The 17,998-nt window shown below is 40.8% G+C and overlaps 1 protein-coding gene across 3 annotated transcripts in view; it reads left to right on the top strand.

The window, feature by feature from the left end:
• Nucleotides 1-17,998, top strand: part of hth (homothorax) — a 320,736-nt gene that overhangs the window by 279,921 nt on the left and 22,817 nt on the right. The window lies entirely within an intron of this gene.

Consider the following 17,998-nt stretch of genomic DNA (forward strand, 5'->3'; position numbering starts at 1 on the left):
CGATGCCTGAATGGGGGGTAATCATTTTTCCGAACTTTTCCATGGCAATTGTTGTCGATAATTTTTTGGGATATTGTGAGGATGATTGAGGATCGACGTGACAGATTTATCGCGGTGATGTGTTGTGTTTTGATTCGTGAATTATTCGGTTTATTTTAAAATGGGAAAACACTCGATTTGGAGGATCAACATCGTCAATCAGAAATGGAGTGAACGAGGTTACGCATAATGTGGATGTGCTCGGTCATTCATTGTAGTTCTTCTCTCGTGTCATTACTCTTCGTTCGATATCCGATAATTCAACGTACGTGATTCATCTGGTGGCATGATAGAAGTATCAGAATCTCTGGAATGCCGCGTTATTTTGACCTTTTTCTGATAATTAATTGGATAGTGGGGGATACTTTTTTGAGGGTTTATGGTTCGTTTTTTGAGGCTGGTACGTAGGACGATAAAAATTTTGGCGATGGGGACCCAAGATGGAATGCTGAATAACGCGATACCGAGAGTGGAACCCGATAGGACAGCCCCAGGATTCTGGCAATCGAGATCTTTCGACGGCTAACACGTGTCCTCTTGGGACTCGTTTTAATCCCTTGAAAAAAAATTGTCCTTCGTGGCTCATTTATTCTCCAAGTCATTGACCTCGAAACAAAATATACAAGAGTGAAAGATAAAAAAGAGAAATCATGACGAAATCCTCCTGATTATTTACACGCAGTTACTCAGTTGTTCAACAAAGATTTTTCACTAATTTTTCTTCTTTTTTTTTTCTGTTCTAGGTGAGTAAAAAATGGAGATTGTAAGCACTTGGAATTTTCTGGAAAATTGGTAAGCCGGTGGTCATCCTCTCAGTTTTTTTTTTTTTTTACAAATGGAGCGCTTGGGATAAGAAATGAAAAGGAAAAAAGGTTTGACAGCCGACTGGGGATTCGCAAGGGACAAAAATCCCAATGACCTGTCGACTTAGAGCACTCCGGATACTGACCGGGAGAGTGGATAGGAAAAATCATGGAGTTCTCGGATTTTAAACGGAAAAACATTGAATTTTATGTTTTTTCCTCATTACTGCACCGAGAAAATTAAATGGGAAAATTACCAAAGTTTAGGAAATATTACAGTCGACATTGGAATTATTCTATTATGGAAAAATATATGAAAAAAAAATTAGAGTATCGGATCAATTGCTTATATTTTTACAATTTATGAACAATAAAAATTTTTTTAATATAAATAGACTAATATCAGATATTTTTCAATATATTTTTCCAAATAATAGGATACGGTTACTACAGGAAATGGCAGACTTTTCACTGTTGGAAAATTCGACTCGAAAGTTTATCAGTTTATTGAAAACTCAATAGCATTTTTTAAAATAATTCATATAGAGTATCAGAATCCCTTTCATGATTTTACGCTATCTATATGTTAGATCTTTAGTATTTCACATTCTTAAATTAAATTTCCTCAAGTATTTACTCTTTATTAATGAATATGTGTTCATTTCCATCTCCAAATTGAATTGCCTTTGCATTTTTACGATAAATGAATAATTTACCGATTGTTTTTACTTGAGAATGAATTCCAACTGACCCAATGAAAATGTTCCAAAATATTCAGCAGTGCACCTTACGTAGCCTTTTGATAATTTTCACAACAAAATTCTCCGACCATAGAACTGCGGTAGAATCTCCTCTCACCCAGAACACAACCCCGAAAATTTACACCGCCAACACGAATCCGGAACAGCTCGTTGGTGCGACGGAAGTGTGCGATTCAGTCGACCAAATGTTGCATCAATGCGTGGAAACAATATTCGGTGGCTAACCCAACATTGCCATTGCATTCCCATCGTCCGATATATCGCAAAATCGTACAATGATCGTTTAATCGGCCGTGCATCAAACAATTGTCGCGGCAGTTCTCCATCTCTGTTGAATCATAGTTCACCACCCACTCCACCCCCTAAAAAGCATCTCCCCTCCATTGAAAACGACTCCCCGCTGGGCTGGAAATGCCGTTGCTCGTCCGCTCGTCTTCCGCAGAGACAAATAGCTAGCGATACGCTCATGTGAGCATTTGATTGCCCGTGCTATTATGACTGACGTTTTGCGTCGGTGTCCATAGCCCGATGCTTTCCCACCAACAAATGTCCTTCACACGTACGATATACACATCCTATGTGAATTCCAAATGCACAATTTCTCCCATAGTTTGACCATTTCAAATCAAAATCCATTTTCCCCCGCTCTAGCCGTTGCTCAATTGATCAAGGAGAAACTTCAACGGATTGCTCTATCTTCCACTTCCTATTTCACAATAATGAAATGACACGTGTATCAGCCTCTGTACATTAATTGTTGGCCTGTCAATGTCCTCTTTTGTTCACTTGACAAATTAGCCTGTGGCGAGATGTTACAGGAAAATTCACCGCAAATCACATCAAACGTTGTGATAACACCAGTGATTCAATGTCCTGATGATTCTTCAATGATGAATTATCGCGGACTTGTCTGTTCTCGAATTTATAACCAATCCGATCTATCGGATTCATTCAACGATCTAATGCTCAATATGAATCGGCAAAATGGATTCATTTTACTTCTCTTTGATAATTTACTTTGTCCAGTTCATTAATCAAGTCGGCAAGTTGTCGTTAAAAAGATTGGCTGTCAGTGATAAATTTATCAAAAAATATCTCCATTTTGTCATTGGAAAATCATAATCAATTGTCATTCACCACGAAGGCAGCAGATCTTTTTCTGATTTTTCTATCGAAAATTCATGTGAATTAAAATGCCATTCAAATTTATATCTAATTATTATGAGTCTTAAAATCAATCTTCTGTCGCTGAAATATTAATGATCTTTTTACCATTACCAATATATTTTTGTAGATCCTTAATTATTTAAAGTATTTTAAAAAATCTTTGGTCTATCCTCTACAAACTTCCACTGAAGGCAATATTCTGAAATTTAAAAAATTAATCGATGAATTCAAATAATTTCATTATATAATGGACTAAAAAAGGAGACGTAACTGAATATTTAATAAATACCTCATTATTTAAAAACATTAGTAATTAAAGTTGAATTAACGATCGTTACTAGAAAATTCGAATTTCTCCTTGAAGCTTCAAATATATTAATAATAATTCCGCGAATGTCTTAAATGACTCGAGTCCCAATTCCGTTTAACTTTCCACTGACTCATTAATTTCTATGACTTATATTAATTAACAAATTGACTGAAGCTCGATCATGAAGCACCGCGTATGATCTGGACCGAAGCGAGTGATCTGTTAAACATTTTTTAATTCAAGAACAACATTTCAGCATTTCCGCACATTTCCACATGACTGAACTCCTAAACCATGGGGTCCATATTGATTCGGATGAATTTAATTACCACCCGTAATACGTAATTAATTATTTTCAACCAACAATCGAGGCGAAATAATCGGACTCGAACGACTTCAACCTGTTTGGGCTATCGAACTCGTCGGTCTGAATATTTAATTATTCCCTTCAACTGATTAAATCAATTTGCACATTGATTGGCGCCCTGTCATACCAGAGAAATCTCTCTGAATCCTTTTAGTTCGTAGGAATGACTGATTACCTAGACGATGTCTTGGAATCGAAAGGCGTCACAAATGATATTCTGGATGATGATGAACCTTGAAGATTCAACCAAAAAATCCTCAATAAATTGGATAGATCCGCAGATCGAGGCAATATTGTGGACTTCTTTTATCGACATTTTGATACAAAATGGCTCCTCCCATCAGGGAGTCCTCACGTAATCTTTCTTCATTCAAATTAACACACGCAGTGCCCGACGGGCGGTCCTCCATGGCATACCCACAGCCCCGGGTTATTCTCTATTCACATTTTTCTTCATTTCATACATTTTGTCTTCATGATGAAGAGAAGATACCATCGCCGACAATTGTAGTCGTATCTCCAAGAAGGCTGTACCTCCGATTTCACGAATATCCACTCAAATAATTCCTCCATTCGTTTATAATTCAGCGCTCTGGATGTCCCATTTTCTTCAAGAATCTTCCATAATTCAATATGTGAGAGTTATCAGGACATGATTGACATACACATTTCTAATTTCTGCGTTCAAATGTCTTCAGAGTCAGGAGGTGAGAGAAAATGTTGACATTATTCAAAGAAATCTCTCTCCATTACCCAGAAATATTTCCAACGTATATCACCCACCAAATCTCACTTCCATCTTATGCAGAATTTTACACGGTGATTATTTATCTAATTATCAAGATCCCTCGGTATATTTACGTTACTCTGCACTCTCAACTCGTGTAACAATAAACAATTCCGTGAATAATGTCGCGTGCTCGTCAAATATCAAAGGAATTTTATAATCCTGTCTACCTATTTTTACTTCTGCGGTATTCAGGAAAACAATGTCTTTAATGTCAATTGAATAATTCCGGTTTTATTCTCAACAAGAAATTCTTCTCTTTCAGAAATTAATTTACAAAAACGACATTGCAGTCGATTTAGGAGAAATAAAACTTCAAATTTCGTATTTTACAGAATATTTTTGATAATACTAAATTGATTTTAAATTATTTCCTTCTGAAATTTTATTTTTATTTTAATCTTCCATTCGGTAAAAATTAATAATAGCAATCATATTAAAAGTTTCAATACATCCAAGAATTTTTTAATAAAAAAACACAATTATTAGATAATATACAAAAATATATAAAAATCTTACAATTTTTATTTCTTCTCGATTGGACGTAGAAAAAATTTAAACAGAAAATAATGATCGATTTTCCACTACTAAAACCTCGACAAATCCTATATCACTGAAGAGAGATCCGATCATAAAAAGGAGATATACATAAATTAAGTTTTCAAGAATGAGATTTCGTTTAACTTCATACCGAGTAACATCAATACCCCTCATCAGTCATTCCGAATAAAACTGATGTCTCATTGGTGAACCATCCGAGCAGCAATTCATTAAAATGAAATCAAATATCGCGCATTGAGTTTCGTATCCCGAAAAAAAAATGGATTTTTAGAGAATATACATAACCTACCCATCGCGAGAATGTGAAATAAATAACAGATGAGAGAAAATTCGAAAGTAGGAGAACGAATCAACATGCAGAAATTGCTCGGTAAAAAATAACTGAGAAAACGTACCCTGCGGTATAAGAGTATCCAGTGATGGTTGGGCGTCTCTTGCCGTGGTTATATGGAAATGTTGGTCAAATATATCATTCCAGCTTGACAGTGCAATTCTCTTATCTGCCTCGCGCCGCCTGCCGCTAACCCCCTTTCCACCCCCTGAAAACCCCCATAGAGCCGACGTTGGAGGAAAACCGGGGGGATGCTGGTGCTTTCCCATCCCTGGCGATGCTTCCAAGCCCGATAGAGGATCTGCAAACAGCCTCTCTCCACCACCTCCACCACCTCCACCATCTCCACCACCTCCACCACCTCCACCACCTCCACCATCTCCACTACCTCCATCACTTCCACCACCTCCACCACCTCCACCACCTCCACCACCTCCACCACCTCCACCACCTCCACCACCTCCACCAGCACAACAATACCCCCTTTCCTCTCTCATCCAATCCTCATCCTCCAACCCCTCTTCATTTTTTTATTTTTTTTTACCACCCCCATCCTTCTCCCTCGCCGCCCTTCTCCGAGATGACGAACTACCCGGGAATATGGAGCGCAGGAAAATATTGGAATTGAAGCAAACTCCGCACCTGCCACCAGATAATAATACAAAAAGAATCATGAAAATATAAAACGTGTTATGAACTAGCGAAATTGAGTTGTAAATATGTCCCTTGAATTATTGTTCTTCCACGTGAACTACCTTGAGCACGTGCCAGAGACACGCGTTTATTGTGAACTACATTCACCCGAGAATAAACACTTGGTGGAATGAATAAGTGCCCATTCAATTGCATTTGGAAGATAATGCAGGTACAACAATTATTTTCAATTGTTTAGGAACTTCATTTTCGTTAATTAGAATTATCTGCATTTTTTTAATTTTTAATTTATGTTGGTTGTTTATTTTTTTTGTATGATAACTGAACAAAAAATTTTATCAAATACTTCAAAAATTTGGTTCGATATCTTTATAAAAATAGTTACAATAATTGTTGTATCAATACATAATTGAAATCGCCCATAATTCGAGTATTGGGCATATTTGAAATGTGGGTCTGTGGCGGGATTTTCTACTTATTTAAATTTTATTATAACATAAAATGATAGTTTCGATACTATATCATTAAAATTTTTAGTTTTTCATTGAGTTTTCTTCAAGTTTTCGATTCCATCGGTTCTGGGGTTGATCTATTATGTTTCAAATTCATTTGGCTGGGCGTGCAGAAAACATTGTAATAAGATTACATGGAAATTTGAATAATTAATTAGCAACAATAACTACGCTGCATGTAATGAAAGGCTTTCCCATTTAGCTTCTTTTATATAATCTACTTCAATCATTAATTTTCAGATCAGTAAGATCTAAAAATTCCAATCGGTCCAACTGAATATCGAGCGACTAGTGTTATTAAATTATGAGGATAAAATTGAATAGGCGATTTAGATTACTTTCATTTATTTATTAACAAAAAATTACAGACGACTGATTTTCATATGGAGGTTCAGAACAGAGAAAAGCATTACAATTTCTCCACTTCTTATCGGACGTACCGTATCTCCTTGCTTGATTCGTTCTGTAATTGCTTTTTTAACTCAGAATTCTGAGGATTTAACTTCTGACTCTAGAGAAGATGAAGAGATACCGGCCGGGATGGGGCAAGAGGAAAAAGGGAACGATTGAAACAGAGAGTAAAATTGAAGAAAAATGAATGGGAGTGAGGTTATTCCCCAGTGGGGTTGACTCGACAATATCTGTACTGGAATTTTTTAAATTGGTTCTTATAAGTTTAAATACAGTGGAAGGTACAAGTCCTGGGAATCGAATCAGAAGAATATTAAAATACCTCGAGTGTTTTTCCCTCAGTCTCTGGGAATAACAGAAAATCACATTTTTCCGGGCTATTCCAGCGTTAAAAACCCACCCAATTTCCAAAGAGCCCAAGTATCGATTCTGGGGGTAAGAAATGGACGGGAGGGATTGGGAGGTGGGGTTGGGCGATATAGCAAGCGCTTTTCCTGCGATGCAATCTTTGAAAGGAGAGCCGCGTCATTACGCCGTACTGGTGGTTCACGGGCCATTGCCCCATCCATCCCCTCCAAACTTTTTTTTTCCTCTTTGGTTCTCAACATTTCCGGACTCTTCAGACGACGACGTTCACTCATTTCTAACCCTCAGTGGTCATGTCCTCTCCACCGAGTCGATGAGTCGTGACGTATTCTCTCAGGATGTAGATTATATTTGCAAAAAAAAAAAATTGTAAAAACAAGGGAAATAATGGCTGGACTGTTTCATCGGAAAAAATTCCCTTCGCTATTATTTCGCCTGAACTTTCACGCTGTTTCATAAAAATGACGACGACGATTATGATAATTAATTGTTTATTAGGACAAGAAATTTATTAGATTTTCTTTTGGGGGATTTATATCGTAATGATCTGATTGATAAATCATCGTAATGCACTGATTTTTAATCAATTATAAATGATTATCGGATTGTAATGATTATTTCGAGGAATTTTTTTCCGGGGAAGAACGAAAAAAAAAATGATAGCTGTTGGCACGCGCTAGAGTTTTTATTTTCGATAATGAAGCCAAAGGTATAGTGAACCTCTTGGTCTCCACTCTGGCCGCCACCCGCTCTGGGTGGCAGGTTTACCACACTAACAAGGTCCACTTGGGTGGTAAGACGGAGGGGAAGGTACCTCTTTGTAAAATAAAACATCATACCGAGGTATAGTATTACCCGAGATTGTTACTACCGCAGGGCAATGGGTTAAAAATTAACGTTGGCTTAATAATATGCATTACCTGGGATTTTATTATCATCTCAAACCTCTACAACTTAGTTGTTACATTCTCATTCAATTATCCCTCAATATTCCACAATAATATATCCAGGCGGTTTTTGTTTCTGTAAATCTCACAGCGCCTCGAGTTGAAGTTGAGCCCCACATTTTGCCGGGAGTGAGTTTATTATCGAGCCTAGGCTCCCAATTAAGCGGCAGCAGCTGTGAAAATTAATGGAGCACAGCTTTTAAGATGTAATTGGGCACATTAATAATTCAGTTGAGGTGCAGAGTGTATGAGGGGTTGAGAGTATATCTAGGTGGCGCCCTCTGGACATGAACGACGAGCCAGGGGTGGTGTATCCGACGATAGGAGTACGTAAGGAGAGCCTGAAATGAAAGGGAAGGAAGGAAGGAAGGAATATAGAGAAGGAGGGCATCGAAGGAAGTGGAAAGGGTGAGATTTTATATAGCTATAGCCATGGGTATCCCACTTTCATCCACGAAGCACTGAGGGGTGAAGTGGGGCAGACGAGGTGAGTGCGCTTTACCCGGGGAATCCCCTGTCTCAGCGATGGTGATAGCGACGATGTAATAATACGGAATGACGCGGCGGTTCTACCTATCGGTGTGGCCTCTGTACCAGAAGGATCGAGGGAGATGGTGAATGTGGAACAGGAACAGTGTGATATCATTGGGTGGAGAGAGGTTAGGGGATGGCCCCCTTCAGACGCTCGTAAACATTTCGTAAATTTGCTCCACAGGTGTGCCATCGCGACTACTAAGCCGTCCACACCAAACTCGCCTATTTACTCCCACCAGAATATACATACGGCAGTAACAGAAAATCCCCCCTCACTGCAGTTGAACTGCATTCATTATCATTTGAAATTCGCATCGACTATCATCAGATTATCGTGCCAAATGGTGGCGTATCAACGGATGAAGGCTGCACAATGTTGAGACGAGCCAGATGATGTTGATGGTGGAGATGATGAAGATATCATTTGCATATCAACGAGATCAGCGAGACTGAAAGAACCAACTCATCATCAGCCTTCCGTAAACTCAGTTTAGTACCTCTTATTCACCAATGGCGTCGCTACATCAACCAACAACACTAGGAAGCGCAAGTGATGGAGAGCCTTCGTGTGTGCCCGTGCTACTGGTTTCCGGTCTGTTCCTCCGCCGATAATCTCCAATCGCCTTGCCACCTGAGCCCTTCACTGCACTCACTTCCTCCACCACCCTCACCTTCATCAGGAGTCACTCGTTTTTACGCTTCCTCGGCAACAGAGCGGGACAGATAGCCTCGACAAAAAAAAATAGTCATGATACATTGAAAGCTCCAAAGTCACGATCCCAGATAAATTTCCAACGGGGTTAATGGTTATTTCATGCACTGACCACGAGATAATTAGACGACACTGGAGGTGCATAACTTCTGTTGTATGGTCAAGGAGGGGCTTGAATGGCGTACGTTGTTTTGCAAGCAGCAATCACCAAGACTGCCTCAGTTTCGCAGTTCGATACGATTTGGGGTAAGAGTTCTAGATTCCCTTCTAGATTCATCAACGAAATCCTTGAGAATGATTACCAGAGTGAATCAAATCAGTTAAATCCCACTATCAAAGATCGAACTCACGGTCAAATCTTGACCAGCACCAAGCATGAATGATGCGGCAATTTCGCTTCATGTTATAACTCTCGATTTCATCTAAAAACCAGCTGTTCAGATCAGGACTTTGATGCTAGCCCGATCATATCAGCATATATCCGGCATATCAGCATCAGACCAAGGTGGTGTCCAGCCATTGCTAGCTCGGCCGTCCTACCAGTGCATCTTCAATGTCAATCGCTCTCAGACCGATACCAAGCAACTTGGATCATTCGACCAGGACCAAGGGCTCTCAGCAGCGAAAGAGAGAGGATAAGGTGGAATGCAGAAAGGAGAGGGGCTTGAAACTCCGTTAGTACCGCCCATAAAGCCACCGAGGCCCATCCATCCCGCTTCATTCCCTCACGGGCTCTATTAGCAAAGTGTGATGGAGTTTTGCGAGGCCGATTACACTCGAATGGGTATTACCCCTTCCCAACTCAACTCGAGGGTGGGGACTCCAACCCTTTTTCGATATCTCCGTCCATCCTTCTCTGACATTAGCCTTTGGTCTCGACCGTAGGGATACTTCCCTCTCATTTGTCTTGTGGGATAATACTCCCCCCATTGACCGGAGGGATGCGACTGTGGACTCGGACAGGATGAAAATTACTTTTCAAGCTTGTTGAGCAACAAAATAGTGGATAAAATTTGCACTGTCGCATTTTTTTCTGAAGAAAATTACTGATGAAATTGGATTGTCCCCGCTAACGTGCTTTTAATCGCCCATTTCAACGCCAGAGGGCAATAATTCTCTTTTTCTTTCATTCCGCTCGTTGTTATTTTTTTTTTTTTCACCATTGTCCCTTCAGTGACTGGAGATATCCCCAGTGGAATTCACCTCTGCATTGAGAGCGCTGTATTTACGACTGTTTTAGGATTAAGTATAACCTTCGAAAGCCCATCCTTCTGTTCTATCCTGAACAATAAATGAAAGACGACTGGACTCGACTGGGCGGGTGTCGGAGTCCGTGCAGGCCTTTTTATTTAGCGGCAAATGTGTTGTGCATAGAAACGGCCCTTAAGTAGCCAATAAACGGTTGGTGGGTGGTGATGGAGGAGCCGGTAGGTGAAGCTTTGCCCGTCGACGCTTGTGTTGAGACCAATTTCATCAGATTTCGGGGAAAATTGTTGTGAGGGGGCGAACTATGGTCGAGGTTACGAACAGAATCAACAAATACAGGGATGGGACATCAGGGATCGAGTGGTGGATTTTCAGCAAACTCTTGGATTGTTTTCATGCTTCTCCACCACGGCTGCACCTGACAGTTACCCCGGGAAAATACTTTCCCGGGTGATTCCCTCGGTCCCCTCTATTACACCACGACGTGCTGTGGCGCTTTAATGGTCTACTTTATGTCGAGATAATGAAAATTACAAATAGCCCAAGGTCTATATGCCTCGTACTAATAGCCAATGGAATTTATATGTTTCTCGTACGAACCAATCGGACAACGTAAAGTTTCAGGATTTTCTTGCGTGAACGATATTAACACTCTCATGATTTACGTTTGCATTAGCACCAGTGATTAATTACTGCGGTAGACAAGATTCTTCCGGGATATTCGCATCCTCGAGCACGAGAATAGAAATAGCACGCATTATAAGTTTTGAGCTTGACGAGAAATGAAGAGAGACAGAACTGATCCACGACTAATCATCTTCTCCCACTTCTACCTCTTCTCTTTTATCTCCATCCGTTTTTTTTTTCTCTCGTCACAACAATACACGAATCCTCAGCCCCTTCGGCGCATATACCACACCAATACAATTTCACTAACTGACGCACACATATGGAGTACCATCGGAGGCCGGAGGCATACACGCGCTCTCGTGAAATTAGTTTTCCAGATAATCATCGGCTACGGTATTGTGTTACCTTATAGTTTCCAGGGACGACCAGAGTATAGGCTGTGGTCGCTGTTGTTTTCGCAAATGCGTCGAGGGACATGTGATGCTTTTATGTTCGAATAAATATGAAGGTATTAATCCCAATTGTCTTGGGTTGTTGCGAATTTGATAAGGATCCTGAGTTGATTATCACCGCTGCACCTGATCCAGACCTGGTCAAAGCAGGTCTTTTGATCAGGACTGGTCAATCGGGTCTGCAGAACCTACAGTGGAAATTCAAATTCGTATTGATCGGTTTCAAGAAGATGTTGAACGTGAGTTTGCGTTGAAACCCTTTCTTCACATTCAGATCAAATCCTAATCCGAGGGGTTCAATCAGAAAATCCTGATCAATATCACACAAGTCGGAGAAAATTCCGAGTGATGATTTGCTCTTGGAGGATTAGTAGAACAATCAGACAAGCGGGCCCAAGTTTTAGATAAAAAAAAGTCGAATTGGTCCCGGAGTCGGTCTCATCTGTATCTCCTCTACCTTTTGTTCCACAATTTTTTTAAATTTCTCGTTTTCACGAACAGAAAGGAAATGAAGAAGCGACGGAAAGGGAGTGGTAGCTCGATCAAAAGACGGGAATGAAAAAAAGCCACCAGAGTACACAATAAAAAGAACATCAGCAGTCACAGTCGGCAACGTTCCCGTGGCTCTTTCACCCTTTTGCATATATCCCAGTTTTCACTCTCTCTGTGACCCCACCCACCCCCCCTAAGGGTTCGGGTGTGGGCCGTTGGTGATTAATGTTGCCGAACAAATTGTCTAGAAAAACATGTCGCTCTCCCTCATGATGCGCGCGTGGCTCACACACGCATGCACCCTTTATCTCGCTTGGGTCGTGCACCCTTATTTTCCCTGGAGCGATCATCCCCCTCTCTCCATTCAGCTCTCTTTTCTCTATATACCCACGGACTCCACACATTGCCAACCAGAGAGCCCGTGTAGATGCGTCCGCATACATACATTACGAGGATGATATCCCCGAGTAATCCGATTTACTTTGACTTCGCTATCAACGTTTTCAGGCTCACCCACTCGGCCAATTATACAGTGGCTTTGGTTGGTCCTACATTGGCCGATTATAGACCTTTGATTAGGCAAAGTCCCCACCATTAATCGTACCAAATCGTTTCCACTGGCTTTGGTTTACAAATATATTTATGAATATTAAACAATTCTTTGGGTGCTTCTGAGTTGATAAAAGGTTCTTTGCGCACTTGGTCTGGATCTGGGTCTGGATCACTGGCAGATCAGATCTCATCATATCCTGATCAATCAGAACTATTGAAAAGAGCAAAAACAATACGATCATATTACAGACTTATATAAATTTATATTTATTATATTATTAGGTCATTATTTCTTGGAGAGGCCGTCTGTGTGGTCTTACGACGAAACTCTATATGAATGTTTATTAAATAATATAAACAAATCTCTGAGTATGGAAAGAACGAAATCATGATGCCGATGCTTTCGTTTTTGTGACTTCGAGATCGTTTGTCACTTCGGCGACTGCTCTCGAAGTGTAAACACATCTTAGTAAAATATAATTCAATTGCTCTTACTTAAACATCTATTCATTTGTCAACCTGGCTTCCAATTGAAAACAATAAAAACATATGGAACTATTCTGATTTATGGTTAGGTTGCAACCTAAAAATGCTTGAGCCTAATCCGAATTTTCGTTCAGTTGAATAAAATTCGCATCAGCTACTGGCCAAAAAAAAAAAGATCCTAGTATTTTTATCAGGTATCAATCCAAATAAGGATTGAAAAACAAATTCTTAATTCATGAGGATTTCCTTTTACCGATCAGTTTCTTATTAAAAACGGATTTAAATTTCCGCTCGGGTACCTGTCGTTCTCACGGCTTCTCTCGTCCTCCTCGTTTCTCATATTCCTTGCAGTTCACGAGATACCCCTGAGGATGAGCTCAAAAAAAGCAAAAGACTGCGGCAAAAAAATATAAATGTAGAACAAACAAAAAAAAATCTGGTAGCGATTTTGTAGCATTATTTACATCGCGGTTGGCCTGGCACGAGCACACTCTCCTGTACTCGTCTCTCTATCCACTTTTATTTTTTCTGTTTTTATATTTATATTTTTCCGGGGCGCATTCACGCAGGTATACGCCTCCTATATCTGTAGGTATTTCGAGTTGTCGCATAAAGCTGCAGATTTTATTACAAGCGGATTCAAATTCCGTGCGCGAAATTCACCAGTAACAGAACAAAAAAGGGAATAAGAGTTTTATCCAGGCACTCAGTGGCCCTTCCAAACGAGTAAAAAATTGAATGAATTCCACGGTTCAGTCTAAATCATAAAGCGTTTATTCTATTTTGCGTCAATAAAAATTCAGATTTTACGATTTCTTGGGAGTTCTGGTGGAGATTGCAAAAACAATGTGACGTTTCGTGTCTAAATCCCTGTATGAAGACATTGGATAGTCTGAGGTGGAGCAAGAAATGTGGTCCAGGAGATCCAGAACGAGATTACAAGATCCCAGCGAGATGAAATAAAAGTGACGCTTAAGGGCCATCTCGCGTCAGCTCGGTCAATCTAAATGGCTATTATCTAACCCAAGTGCCCATCTTCTTGAATCTAAATAACACTGTTTAGATGGCTTTTTCCGGAATTATGGTACAGACCTATGACGCCCGGCGGGCATCTACAATGCCTCGTTCGAGACCATTTTCAAAGCAATGTTAAGAAGCTGAATAGTCCTTTTGGGATAACGTACACATGATTTTGTCTTCTCAAGTCCGTGAAGATGATCTCTAAGGACGTGACGATTTTTTTTAAGGGGCAATAGGTAGAGCAATCTCTAGAAGAATCTCAACTCATATATTACTCTCCGAATTCTGGTATGATTCTTCTTTTTCTCCCGCTTGTCCGGTCTTCTGATTCTGCTTCCGCTATGATTTCCATTTTCATTAACTTCCTCGAGACAGTATTAAAAATCCACCAGGACTCACCGACTTGTGATGTTGAACCCTGAAAATCATCAATAGAATACTTGGACAGAGTGGAGTACAATTTTCAAGCAATAATCACCCAATCTTTCATACTATAACTGCTATTCTCGACATATCATGGCGCGCTAATACGAAGAAAAGTATCCAATGCGAGGGGCGAGCAGAATGTGAGGGTGGGAGATACTTTATAACAGGCGTCACCAGTTGGTACATACAGTCCGTGACGATGGAGTTTAAGAGACTTGGTACAAGCTGACGCCATAGCGGGCTCAGGGCGAAGGGTCACAGGTACACAAGGGTGTTGAGAGAGGGTGTAGAAGCGATCATTGCGATGAGTCTGACCCCGAGAGAGGGCACTCTCCCGGAGACGGTGGCCAGTTGACAATCGACTGCTGTCGACGCTTGCGACAGCTGTGAACCCAATAACTTCCACCGCCTGCCTCTGTCTCCCCTCTCAACCCACGCCACTACGGATATGTCCAAATTTTCTAGGGTTATGGAGGACAGAGATGTCTATTGCCGTCGTGGCAGAAATTAGTTGAAGCTTAACAGCCACCGCAGACTGCACGACACCCACTCATCCACTTTGGATCGCACTTGATGATGTCATGGAAAGGTGTAGTATATCCAAGCGAAAATTTTGGTCAGGTCCAGGTCAAGACTGAAGCCGGTCCACCTCGTTTGACCAGGAAACTGGTCGACATGGGTCAATACCCAATCAATTATGTAATACAGTTTTTCACCAAAACTTCATGAAGCTTTCTTTCACCGTCATCCTAGGCAAATTTCTCCAACCTTAATGATCTGTAAACCTGATTCGAATCTTAACTCGTTCTAATGAAAATCAACTACATAAAGTCCGAATTAGATCTAATTGAGTTCAGATAGCCAGACCTGAAGCTAAGACCGTGATTACTTAATGAGTTTTCGAGGTGATCTCGCTCTCATCTTTAGCGATGCAACCCACAGGCTTAAACCTTGATGAGATCCTCATCAGAAATGACTTGATTGATCGCAGCTTAGAAAAACTAGATCGAGTTCTGATCGCACATGATGCCCTCCAATCCCGCGTCGACGCCCCATCATCATCATCATCTTTTTACATGGGCAAATGTCACTTGAGCCTCAATTTAAGTCACAAAACACAAAACATCAATGTTTCCAGCGGCTTCAATGCATTAGCAAGGCCACAGTGAAATTGATTACCCCAGTGAGCTTGCTTGCTCTCTCATGCTCATGCAGTAATGATGTTTTGATGTGGAAGAGAAGGGGTAGGTTAAGCCCATCGGCTGCTGCTGAAGTGCAAGAGAGAGAGAGAGAGAGAAATGAAGAGAGAGAGGAAGAGAGAGAGAAAGAGAGAGAGAGAGAGTTTGGCTGCGTATCGACTGCAGTTAACTAATGGAAGCTCTCCGATAATTGCAAACGGCCTCGTGTTCACGTCCGCGGGAGTAAATGTTCTATATACCCGGGCGACAGTAATCATCGTTATTCCTCCCACCAAACATAACCAATGTACCCCCTTCAACCCCGTTCTGTCCACATGTACGAAAAGTTATCTATGGCAGACGCGTTGCTTCTCTCGTTCGGTTATTCCGATGTGTCGAAAGTAAATTCATGTTTTTTCGATGGGCAAAGGAAGAAGGAGGGAGTAGTTGTACGAACGAGTCATCGTTTCATTATCAAGAGTCAATGATTCGTGCTGTCGCCAAAGCTACACACTCTTGTTACTCCATTTTTCTCCTGCGTTCTGTTACCATTTTCATTTCCCCCTGCCCTATCCCCATTCATTTCTACTTTCGTTCAAAACACGTAGAATGACTCGACGTATTTCTTTCTCCAGCACTTTCCTTAACGCTCGAGTTTATATGGCGCCACTTTGTATGGCCACTCCTCGGGTATCAACGAAAACTGCATTAAAAAGGGGGGGAATGAGAAAAAAAAATGAAAACTGAGAAAATGAAAGGTGGAGGGTGAAATAAAAGTGTTGGATCATGCTGATCGCTGTTGTTTGACACAAAAAGAATGCATGTCATGCTGTTTCGAAAGCGATAGTAGAATACGACAAGAGCACGAGCCCATAATACCCGATAATTAAGGGACAATGGTAGGAGAGAATTCTGAGAATTCATGAAGTGAAAATTATTGGTGAGTGCGATAATGAAATAAATAAAAGACAGACAAGTTATTTCAACTGTTAAATTTTATCGCGTCGACGGGGTTAAGTTTTTTCCGGGGGTTTAGCTAGATGCGACGATATTTTTTCCAAACTTCTTTTTTTTTTTTGTTTTCTGGGTCTCCTCTTGTCGAGTGGGAGCCGCTTGGCCAGTCGGCGAGTTGAATTCTGTCTTTTCTACCCGTTTCTATCCCCAGGAAAAAGGAAAAAAAAAAAGATAGAATGAAACTCCGAATTGGGAGTGCGGGTGAGAGTGCGATGGAGAATCAGAGAAGTATAGTGGTACGCCATTGTTCAGGCGATATTTCAGTCATGGGGAGGGGGGTGGGTTACACTGGAAACCCAGGGTGAAAAGGAGTGGGTGGAGAATGGGGGAAAAGGGGGTGAGAGTCAGCTGGCTGTGACATGCCGCCTACGCCGCCAAAGGGGAAACGCCGAGCGCTTTAGGAGAACACCCCGAGGCTTGCAAAGGGGGAGAGCTCAGTACACCGGAATTTCTACAATCATATCCCAGGCCTTCACTGAACATGTAATAACAAACAATAAACCATAATGCACAACATCCCTTACTTCCGCATGCCAGCTCCCTCGATTTTTCTAGTCTAATTTTCATGGTACATCGCTTGAAATAAAAATGGGATGTTGGTCTTCTGTTGGAGATTGCTATCGTATTATTTATTTGATGGTTAATTGATATTCTTATTAATATTCTCATCGCTCCATCAATTCGGTTTCAATTCATTCCTAGATTCCGGGAGAACTGGACATTTCACGTGTGAGGAATAACCATTTGAAAGTAAAAATCCTGAAATCTCAGGTTTCACGAAAAATTCAGGAAAATCTCGGAATTTAAACCAAAAATTCAGGCATAAGTAGGCCAAATTATTCAGGCTTTTAAAATGCTGAAAAAATGAAATAACCAAAAATGAATACAACGGGACTGTTCCCGAGACTAGCTGCTAGTTTCCCCTGTCTAATCCCTAAAAATTCAAAAGTTGAAATTAAATTCGATGAAAAATCCGGGAAATATTCACTCATTGAATTCACGGTCCCCCAACTAATCCCATCCGAAGTTTCTTTACCACCCCGTTAGACAAGATCTTCGACTTACTTTGGCTTTTCTCTGCTCGCGCCATCGCCTTGCACCACTAGCTACATTCAAGCCCCTGGAAAAGCCAAGCGAAAGAGGAGGTTAATAATTATTATTCATAAGACTCTCCCGGGAGTCGGCCAGGCGTGAGACTAAGCAAGAAAGATGTGCGGCAAAACAAGGGTCTCACTTCTCATTGCGTACCCCATACCACATCAACCCCCCTGCCCCCCCCC

Source organism: Fopius arisanus, unplaced genomic scaffold (genome assembly GCF_000806365.1).
Source record: "Fopius arisanus strain USDA-PBARC FA_bdor unplaced genomic scaffold, ASM80636v1 scaffold00054, whole genome shotgun sequence".
Lineage (NCBI taxonomy): Eukaryota > Metazoa > Arthropoda > Insecta > Hymenoptera > Braconidae > Fopius > Fopius arisanus.